Here is an 11,635-nt window from a genome sequence, read left to right on the forward strand (position 1 = left end):
ACAAAATATACCTTAAAGGATTTTCCAAAAAATCTTATGTAAACGTTTAAATAAACATTTTAACAATTTTCTTTAGATCTGCGAATAGTTGTAAATCCTTTAAAGTTTGTAGAAAGCTTAATGTTAGGATTGTTCTTTGTACAAAGCTCGCTACCCAGTCTACAGTAACGGATTATTTCCAAGCAGCGTAAATTATCGACCGCGATTGAGGAAGACAATCAAATATCATTTGGTTACAATTTACTCAATGCACTTAATAATTTTTTCACAGGTCGATTTTGCTTACCGTAGTCCGTGCATAGTAAATCTAAACTTTAATTATCTCACAACTTATATGTTTCTTTAATTCTATTTTCCAATTTGCAAGTATAAATAAAGTTTTCATTAATAAGTGAATAAAAATGCTATTGCCATCTTCGGTATTTACCACTTAATTGTAAAAGCCCTAATGAATATCAAAGACATAAGTTTTTTCCCTATTTAGTTTAAAGGGAAATAATGCGCATTTTTTGCTTTGAACTTATAGGTGTTTCTTACAACTGTTTTCCACAGCTTTCAGACTATTATATGATGTAAATTTTGGGTTATAAATGTTTGCTTATTAGAGGGGGTCGCGCCTTGTATCAAGCCTTGTCTACGGCCATTCACTAAAAGCAAATACGCGAACCTTTCTCTGCACATCTTAATGATTGCATATAATCTTAATTTGATCCTTAATTTTTGCAGTTATATTAGGGTCTGTATTGATTGCCTCATATGATCCTCCATATCGTTTTTTTTTTGGCGTACCTTTCTCTTATTTACTGATTTCACTAGAAATATTCGCTTATACGCGTTCGTTCTTTGTGCTGTGCTTGTTACAAATCCACGTTCAAGATATAAAAAGACGAATGTTATTTGTTGAATGATTTTTTGTTTTCTTTCGCATATATAATATTTTTTTATTCGAATATTTGACTCGACACTGATTTTTTCGGACGGTTGTAATTTTTTTACTTTTATTTTTTTCGACCATTTTTTCTTTCCTTTCTTTCCTTTTCCTTCCAATACGCCGGAAACGCAATTCCGCCAAATAAAAACTTTTTTTTTCAAAATGTAGCTGTTTGAAAAAAAAAGAAGAAAAATATCGCTGCCATATTTGTTTGGTACAGCGTCTAATCCTGATAAAGCTATAATGAGAATTCTCTGCAAAGCTTAAGTCCGAATTGAAATCTTGTGTATTGGAAATGTCGGTTTGATATTAAAAAAGCGTTCAAAGGTTGTGACTTTAGTTAACTTCTGTTCGATGGAATGAGCTTATTATGTGGAGAAATATTTTGGTCGTCCTAGTCTCTCTAAGATGTCTTCTAATCTCGTGAGGCGAAATTTGTCGTTTATGATTTTTAGTTTTATTTTATGCGTTAGTTCGGCGTTGATGTTTAGGTGTTGTTTCCCGATTTCTTTATCTAGGGTATTTAGTATTTTGATGTGTTTTTGTCCGTTTTTTAATTTTACCGAATAAGCCTCTTTTCCCCGAATAATATCCCTTTTTCTATTTCTTTGTTTAGTATTAAAGTATCATTGTCTATTCTGATATGTATGGGTACCATAATTTCGCGTCTTGCAGGGAGAATTGTGATGCTGTTGCTAACTACGTGATCGTATATGGGGAGGTGAATTTGTTCATCATGCGTATTAGTTTCATAATTCATATTATAAGCATATTTGTGTAAGAAGCCCCTTCCGATAATTCCATCAGATCTTATTGTGTGCTTTCGATTCCCAAATTTATATTTTAATTAATTCTTCCCAAAGTGTTTATATATTCTTTGGATAGTCCTATTAGATTGATACTATAACGAGTTTTCTTGGGCAGGGTATAGTTCAGTCACTCCAAGGTTCGTTGCAAGAAAATTTAGAATAAAAATAATCCGGACCTTCGGGGGGAATGGTGTAGAAATTCCTTAATTTATTATTTCCTTTTTATTGGAGAGAAGTGCAGCGATGTGTAGAAGCTAGCTATGGCAAGGAAAGGAACCAGCGAGGTGACCCAACTTTGTGGCGCTATTACCGTTTTGCTTAGAACCTTCTCTTCCTTTTCGTTTCGCTTTTAATATCGCGGGACGCTAAAAGAAAAGAACCGGATACGTTGCCAGTGTCATAGCTGCCGCCGGTTTGTCTCCGTTTCGCTACTCGTCGGTTAATACAAAGACAAAATGTTCCTCCGTTCTTCGGGGATGACGACTAACAACTAGCCAATACATCCCCTATCCGTAATGTCAGTTGCCCTGCAACGTCCTTCAGGGATGACGACTAACAACTAGCCAGTACATCCCCTCTCCGTAGAGTCATCTGTCCTAAAAGTCCTTCAGGGATGACGACTAACAACTAGCCAGTACATCCCCTATCCGTAAAGTCAAAAAAAAGAATAAATTTGCCACATTGTCCGTACCCACTTACCTTCAGACAGCTATGACACCGAAATGAAAGAATCTGTGCGATGTGCAGCCCTTTTATAGCTAAAGTCTCGCACGCTTGTCCTATTGCCAACATGTTCTATGTGTTTACTTATGCCTTGAGGTACTATGCTTATGTGTATGCTGGCTGCAGTCGCAACCTTAGTTACGACTTGCATGATCCTGCTTATACCTACTTAATCCCAACTTACGTCTAGCTTATTACTATGTTTGTTCTAATGTCTACTCAACAGGCACCCAGGTACCATATCGCGTGATTCAACCACCGTGTGTGTTCCTATGGGTTTATTAACATAGGCATATTCGATATCTGTTTATAATTTTTCTCTTTACAATACATTTGGTACTGGAGTGGGTTTTCCTGTTTTTATTACCCCAGACAGTCGCTCACGGATTGATCGGACTGACGGGTTGCTCGCTGTGGCTAACTGTCTTAGGCGGACGGACTTGCTTCCTTACAATACACTCTGTCTTGTGAGTAGTACTCCAATAAGTGTTCTTTGCAGAGGCTGATATCTTCTCTTGTGTCTAGTAGAAATGATGTTATGTTGTAGTTCCTGTTATTGTTATTGTTGTTATTGCTATTGCTATAATAATTTCTGTTATTCTTTTTATTATTGTAATGCTGGTTTCTATTATTTTGGTTATTGTAAGAATTTTTGTTGTTGTTGTTGGTATAGTTGGGGCGATTAATTTATTATTTTTGTGGGCATTTATTTTCATTCTGTTAAGGTTTGGCTGGAGCCTATTTTCGTGTTCTAGCGCATTATTAACTGCTTCTGAGAAAGTTCTCGGCTATGCCGCAAACAGGGTGTATTTGATGTAATCGTCAAGTCAATTGTTAACAACGGTTAGCGTCAGTATCATTGATGTTTGTGATAACATTTTTTGTTAAGGAACGGCATTAGAGCCTAGGTCTTTTATTTATAGATTATTAACTTCAGCAATAATATTTCATATTTTATCTTTGTATATTTAAGGAGGCTTTAACATTTTAACTAAGTCTATGAGTTGTGGTTTTGCTGCTGTAGCTAAGGCATTGTGAATTATTTCTGATACTTTTAAAAAGTGTTAAGTTCTTTCTGTGTGTGGGAAGTGGTATAATTTTAGAAGCTATTTTCAGGTTGGATTTTTATTTTGTATGTTTCTATTTTATCTGCTATTTTCGGATGTTTCTATTCTAATAATCCTTTGGCCTCGTTGTGTCTCTGTTTAAATGCTTGTATTTTGCTAGGAAGTTCTTGACTGTCTGTTATTTTCGTTTCTTTCTTTATCACATTAATTTTCCTCCAGTGTAGATTTTTTATTTTAGTTTTTTAATTTAGTTATTGGTCTATTTATAAAAAAATTTATTTCATCTATTGCTTCTATCTAGAAGGATTCATTTGTAAAAAAAAATGTTTAATTAATTTTATATTTTAGTGTTATTTACGTTACTTTGTTTTTTGATTACATATGTTTTTAGATAGATACCTATATTATGTATGTATGTATGTATATATATATTTTTAGATATTGGTATATGTAGTTTCTTTTGTGTCCATTTCTATATAATACTTGGCCGAAGTCTTTCAGGCGATTGGTTGCTGGACCTGGTATCTTAGGAAGTTCAGTCTTCTCCTGTTTCTTATACGTTTTCCTACTACATACTTTTTGTTTAGAATTATGTTGCTTCCGCTTCCTCTTCTCTAAGCGTTTTTTGTATTCTTCGGCTTTGATTTTCTTTGGGCCCTCTTTTTCCATATTTATTTTCCTACCCTGCACGGCTGTTTCCGCCAAGACTTAAACTCCTTCTATCGCCAAAATTGATTCGGGTCGTTATTTAATGAAAAGGATTAATATTTTTGACTTCATTTCATATACACCAAAACGAACTCGGCTTGAAATGTTCAAAATTAATTCTAACCTTATTGATAAAATATGCGCTTATATCCTAATTTCCTACAACTAAAATTATGGAGCCAAACGAGATTTGATGAACAGATTAGCTATGGACCATGTTTCGATTTTTGCAGTGTACCTTCGGTAGAGTAAAAAGTTCCGAGTTGAACGTTTAGTTTGATAAAAACAAAAGAAAATTTTAATTTTCATAACTCAAATTCCACTAAGTTATTTTTTGAAACTTTATTGTCGAACAGCATTCCACGTCAATCGTATAATCTTGCAATTCGCTTTCTAAACTGCACTCCATAATTCTAAAGCCATACAAAGGAATTTGATAGTCCCTAATTTCATACATCACTCAACAAGCGTTACGTCTAACATTTCGTCTGTTTATAATTTTTTTATTTAAACGTGCTTACAATGCAACATAGTTTTCACTTTATCTGTTTTGCGGATTGTAAAATAAGAACGCCGTAATCGTAGCAATCGACTTTTGTCGCTGTCCGCTCAGCTGATTGCCGATTTGACTATGGATCGCAATGATGATTCTATGCATTGTTCCATATTGTATAAAAAAATTCTTTTTATTTCGACTAAATGTTTACTGTTTTTAGTTAAAGGTGAGCAGTCGTGGTGCCCACTTCGAACAGACCTTTCTTACGGATAAATTTTGATGCAAAATGGTAGATGAGCTGTCTTTTATAACCTTCAGAGTTATAGCTGTCTTACGCAACTTCATTTTTCCGTCTTCCAAAACGATTTTGTGCACTGTTTTTTTCTGAAACAACTGCCGAATATGGGCGACCATAGCCTTCAGCATAATCGGTGTCCTTATGACTTTGTCTCTCCAGCCAATAGTATAGAACCAACTGTCTATCTCTTGTGCACAGAGTAGACGCAACCCAGTATTTTAAGCACCTTCGCCTATGATACAGCAAGTAAAACACGCACGAAAACTACGTCATGGCGTCAAGACAAATTCAAAATCATATTACTTTGACAACTCTGCGTGTGTATTGTAGTCGCGTTTTAATTCTGTACAAGAAATATTTCAATTTCATAGTGTATTTCTTATTTTTTTGGCTTTATTCGTGTCTAAAAATCTTTAAAAGAATAAAGCGTGAATTTAGCTTATATGAATTATATTAATTTTTTATGTGAAAAATTTTGGTTTTGTGTTATCAACAATTGGAGATCTTGGTAAAAGTCTCTCTTTTTTCTTTTAATCTTTGTTTACAGTTTCTTTTGTTTTCGCTCTATATTTACAGTGGAAATGAAAGTGCGAAGTTTGCTAAAAATTTGTGCCGTGAAATGTTTTAGTTTTTGTTCTTTTTTTTTCTTAAGGCCCTTTTGTGGTTTTCGCTGGACATGGATTATTTATTTAGACCATGTCGTGCGAAAACAGGTCCTAAATCTGAATGGTTTCTCTCGTGTTGGCTGTGTGATCGTTTTTGTCATGCAAAGTTACCTCGTATTATCGGCCGTGTTGCTGATGCAGTGCTTGATCTCTCAAAACGCTTACGATGGTCGTGTCCTGACTGTAGAAAGCGGGACATAGATTTCTACAAACTCTTCACCGAGACGAGAAAATGTTTCTCACATTTGAGCAAAAACCTCAACCCCTTCTGGGAGAAATTTGAACTAAATCACACTAGGTTTGATGAGTGTCGTTATATTGCGCAATCATCTTCTTCCCCAGCTAGCAAAGTTACAACATGTGGCGTAGCCTGTGGTTCGTCACCTCTGCGTTCCCCTAAGTCCGATTCGTCGGCACAAGTTAGCGATTCCTTAAAGTCTACAAAGAACTTCATCGTTTCTGAAGTGGCAAGGATATCTCCTCCCATCGGCGTCACTCAATATACTCAGGCGTCATCGCCTAAAACTAATAATGAGAATTATAAATCGTCCTCTCCCTCCGGCTGCTCGAGTGTGAACGCTGTGCGCCAAACTGAGCACGTGGCACAACCTGCTCGTGCAAGTGTGGCACACCATCTATATTCTTTCCAACTGAAAACTCCCCAGCCGTGAAACCTACTGTTCCTAAATTGTTGCTTGACGGCACTTCCTCCCTGAAAGGCAATATTTGTGTCAAGGCTGGCACCTGATACATGTGTGGATAACATAAAAAGTTATCTGGCGGGGAAAGTCAAATCAGTCAATTTAAAGCGCCTTAACATTTTCAATTTGGCTCCTTCTCAACCTAGAGCAATCTCGCCTTTTAAAATTCTAGTTCCGACTGTAAACATGTTGTTATATTTAACAACAAGGAAGGTGTACGGTCACCAATCTGTTAGAGTTTACTTCTCATGTTTTCAAGGCTTTTTCTAGTGGCTCTCGCACTGATGTCATACACACTAACTTTAGCAAAGCGTTGATTTGATTAACCATAAACTACTCATCTTTAAACTCCAAGCCTCTGACTTCTCTTTCTGTTTACTGAAATGGTTAAGCTCTTATCTGCAAAATAAATCATTCAGGGTTTTGTTTAACTTCATTACCTCGGATGAATTCCCAGTGACGTCTGGCGTACTTCAAGGCAAACACTTAGCACTCATTTTATTTAATTTATACATTAATCACCTGCCCTCGGTGATTAAATCCAACGAGATCTTAATGTACGCTGATGATGCGAAACTTTTTCTTCCTTTTCTGTAAATCTAAATCTAAATAAATGTAAGAAGCTTTTCAAGAAGGAAGTCATTCATTACTCAGTATTTCATTGATTCGCACAAGTTGTAGGACGTAGATTCTTTCACAGAATCAGGCATTCCATTTGACCATAGGTTAAGTGTTAACATGCATATTAAGCTCCCGTTAAGCAAAGCGGTTTTATAAAGAGGTAGTCTAAAGAACTTGATGATCCTTACATTACGAAAAGGGTGTACATGTGTTTGGTAAGACCTATACTCGGGAGTACCTCTATTGTGTGGTCTCCTTCATGTATGTGCTATGTAGATTCAATTGAATCTGTTCAAAAGCAAGTCTTGCTGTTTGCGCTTAGGAATTTGGGTTGGACCCGATTGCCTCTCTTCCATCCTATGAAAATAGGTTATGTCTACTATCCTTACCGTCACTTGAGAAACTTGGGGTTTCCTTCTTAATCGAAGTAATAAATGGTACTATTGACTTGCCCTCATTACTTGGTGAGATAAGCTCTAATATCCCTAGCCGCTTCTCTAAGCACTTTATCTTGATTAAGCTTAGTCAATGTAAATACAATTATGAGCTGTTTAACCCGCCCAAAGCTGTTTGCAGAAACCTAAATGATGTCTATCACTTATTCTCATTATTAGACTCTTTCAAGTCTATTAAAGCAATTTTGCTTAAAATGCGCTGGATCTGTTCTTGTCGCGGGCATGCTTCTGTGCTAGCTGTGTACAGCATGTGTGTGCAGGTGTGCTTCTGTGCTAACTGTGTTTGTTAGGATTTTTTACCTCTCCCTTTTTATTTATTTTTATATGAATTATTATTTTTAACTTTATAATTGTTTTTAAAATTACTTTCTTATTATTATTCTTCTTTCTTTCTTCCCTTTTAATGCATGCTAATATTCGATTGTAGTTTTCTTCAGTTGAATTTCATCTATAAATAGGTAAAATAAAATAATAAAAAGGTAAAAAATATTATCACTTTAGAGCAGCACTTCCAAGAACGAAAAGTAAGGTTTAGTTTAGTGCACGTTACTTTTACAAATAGAAAGGAAAGCGTCTATATAACAAAGTTCACCTATACGATATTGTTATTAAACCAATATGGTCGTGCGGAACACAATTACGTTGAACAGGCTGATCCTACAAAGTAGCCAAGTTGTAAGGTGTCGGTCAAAGATCTTACGTATAATAGCAGTTGCTGCGTTGTATATAGCCGTTTCAAATACATAAACGGACTTAAATATTCCGGTCTTACTATATTCTTACCAACTTCAATCTCTGGAGCGTTATTTAACTTTTTACCTACATCGAATTATAGAGTCAAATTTATTAATCAGTCGGTAGCATCCAGTGAGATTTTGAATGGAAATTTTTAAAACATCAAATAAAAATTCGGAAATTTTATATACCACACAGACAGTGGTGTAGAAAATATTACCATTCTTTTTAGTACGATTTCAAAAAACTTCTTGATCAAGAAGTCTGTGCATTAATATGCAGATTTTTCGTCTTTTTCAGTGCACATTATTTTATTGCCCTAGCAACTTGCTTCCTTCATACATAATTTTTTATATTCTTAATGTAATATATTGTATTATTATTATTATTATTATTAATTTCGCCAGAGAAATAAATTCTAAGACTAAACTCTTAAAAGCACTAGCATCTAAGGCTATCGGCTTATAATATATTATATATTAGTATACCTTTGAGGTTTGTTGTTTGTTGACATTGGAATTAATGTTGTAAGTTGTTAGATATATGACTTTAAAAAAAAAAAATCAAAAATTGTGTTATAAAATAACTTGAAAAACGATCTGAAAAAATTTTATTATTATTATTATTATTAATTTACTAATAATAATAAATTCTAATGCTAAAGTCTTGAAGCACTAGCATCTAAGGCCATCAGGCTTTAAAAATTAACATAAGGACTTTAAAGGAAACAAGAGACAAAAATAACTAAAAAAGGACTACAGACGCATAAAGAAGAACAAATGAAAAATTTTGAACTAAAAGGAATTTAAAAAATATCAAACTTCGGTGTAGAAATGGAAGAAAAGTAAAATACAAAACGGTCGAAAGCGAAACGGAAAAAAACTTTTCCTCTTTACGTGTGCGAAGATTAAAATAACTACTTCCTTACCTTTACAAAAGTGTTAAAGAAAAATTCGTGAGAACTAAAATATGTATGCATGCAATGTGCTAAATAACGAAGTATATTATTGGATCATTAACTATTTCAGCAAACACCTGTCTGCTCTACCCTGAAAGTCACTATAATTCCAATTTAGCCAATAAACCTGTGGAACAATAATGACGTCGCAGTTAAAAGTAAAAATGCATTAATATATTTTCAAAAAGCTCTTTCGTAGGTAATTCTGACAATACATACAGAATTAACCCTGCATAAATATGTATACCCGTGTTCAAAAAGAGTAGGCGATCTTGCCATATCTATAGGTGCCAATAATTTCGTAGCGTTTTCTGCTAGGAGACCGGCCCCTACCCTAATAAAAAAAAAGGTACTCACAATATGTATGTGTTTAAAATCCATAATATGCTCAGTATTTCTGATATAGATGCATCTAATGTGATCTGGATTCCAGGTTATTGCGGCTTCCATTTAAGTGAAAATGTTGATCTCCATGCTCGCGAAGCCCGTCTTGATAGAAAAAGTCCTCATAGAAGATTAAGGTGCTCAACAGGCTCATGTGCAATGACACATATCACAAGGTTTATTTAAAGATGGGTGGACGGGTGTCATCTGATATATGTGATGAATGTCACACAAAAGTGTTAGCTGAGCATCTTATTTTTGTGTGCAGTAAATTCAACAACACTAGACTTCCATTTGAAATTTTCAAATTTATATAATAACTTGTATGAAATCTTTCGTGCTTGCAACAAAACTCATCTTAAGCAGTTAATTGCCTTTATTAAAGGTGCTGACTTCTCCTTTTAGATTATTGTAATTATAATTGAACTGGTTTTCTTGTCTAGTAGTGTTTTTACAAATTTTATATACTCATATATCAATAATTCCTATACAGCCATAGTTTGATATCAATCTTCTGAACTTAACGCCAGAACGGACTGTGTTACAACTTGACTTAGTCAAGACAGATTAACATCGTTGAATCATCCGTAATTCAGTTACAATCTTTATGTGATCTGCGTCCTCTTTTTTCTCTGTTATCATCTTTGTCGCTATAATCAATCTAAAGAACAATTTGTGTTAAAATCTTATAACGTTGGTGGCTATATAGGTGTTTATGGGCCTATTTGTCTTTTATGTATTAAAAAAAAAAAAGAAAATGAAATCTATGTAAAATTTGTGTTAGACCATAATATAATAAATTAATTTGAATGTTGAAATGATCATACTCGATTTACAAGAAATTTACATTTAAGTGCCAGTGAATAAAAAGTTTTTTCAATCAAAAAGGAGGTAATGCCTTCAATATTTTTCTAATTTTTATATAAATTTTTATGCAAATTACAACTTTAAAAATTACTTATATGTTTAAGATAGTTAGAATATTTATAAATTTAGTGCCAGTAATCTTCTAACTTCCTCATCCGATTGCCTTAATTTACAGGCCGCCTCGAGTTCTGGAGTAATCAAATGATCTCCTTGCATTTTGTAGTAGGCGCAAATGTTCTACAGTGCTGCACAAAGGTTTGGGACTCTTCCCATCTTCCTTGGGCTGTAGCAACTCTTCTCCTCTTCGCGTACAATAGGTCAGTGACCTAGAAAAATATTCAAAAACTGTAGTTAGAGTTTCGAAATACTAAATACTGGAATACAAACCTTTATGTACAGCAATGAACCTTTCCACAATATTCTTCGCCTTGCATGGATTTCAATGTATTGTTTTTTAAGAGATCAACTTCGGTAACGTGTCATCAGTCAAGGCTCTGAGAGGCACCTGAAAAATAAATTGGAAAGATGTAGCTTTTTGGCGCTCTAATTTTTTTCACGGCTTACCGCGAAGCTATGCGTTACTGTCTCATTGCAAATCCTTCAATGAAATGCCTTCACATGTGCGAATCATGGGAAAATCCAGATAACTTGAAATTGACTGGTACGATTTTCATTTTACAGCTAGAAAGAAATGTGTATAATTCATATAAATAGAAAAAAGTAACACACAAATGTTCAAATTACACCTAGCATTCCGTTCAGGCTGTGGTTTCCTTTCCGATCAATCATAACTCCTTCATTTTTCGCTAGCTTTGGCAAGCCTGTATGCGTTCCATCAATACATCCGATCACTGTAATAAATAGTAAAAATTTTGTAAAGGTCGTTTACTCTAAAACAGAATATGTACGCACTGGTTAACATTCCTTAATTTATCTACATCTAAAAAAAATTGTACTTAGAAACGAATTTACAAACTTGACTTCGGGCCCACTTTAAATTTTTTTATATATTTTTCTTTATAGTCGTCTTTCTACAAACGCAGCTCTTAAAGAAAGATTTGTGGTAACTTTTCTTGGTTAACACACAATATTAATGCAAATTTGTTCCAGCGACAGCAATGTCATTGTCGCCAAATTTCACATAAGTCACAAGCAAATTTGCCTACATGATTAAATTAACTTGGTCGCGTAATTCATTGACCCCTTACATAATTACA

The 11,635-nt window shown here is 34.4% G+C and overlaps 1 long non-coding RNA gene across 1 annotated transcript; it reads right to left on the bottom strand.

Annotated features, from left to right (window-relative positions):
* Positions 1-10,677: 10,677 nt before the first annotated feature.
* LOC119642940 lies at positions 10,678-11,184 on the bottom strand. The gene is made up of 3 exons (XR_005248172.1): positions 10,983-11,184; positions 10,806-10,923; positions 10,678-10,744 (listed from the first exon to the last, which is right to left on the bottom strand). It is a non-coding gene; the product is annotated as an uncharacterized LOC119642940 (long non-coding RNA).
* Positions 11,185-11,635: the final 451 nt, after the last annotated feature.

This window comes from Glossina fuscipes, unplaced genomic scaffold (genome assembly GCF_014805625.2).
Source record: "Glossina fuscipes isolate IAEA_lab_2018 unplaced genomic scaffold, Yale_Gfus_2 296, whole genome shotgun sequence".
Classification (NCBI taxonomy): domain Eukaryota; kingdom Metazoa; phylum Arthropoda; class Insecta; order Diptera; family Glossinidae; genus Glossina; species Glossina fuscipes.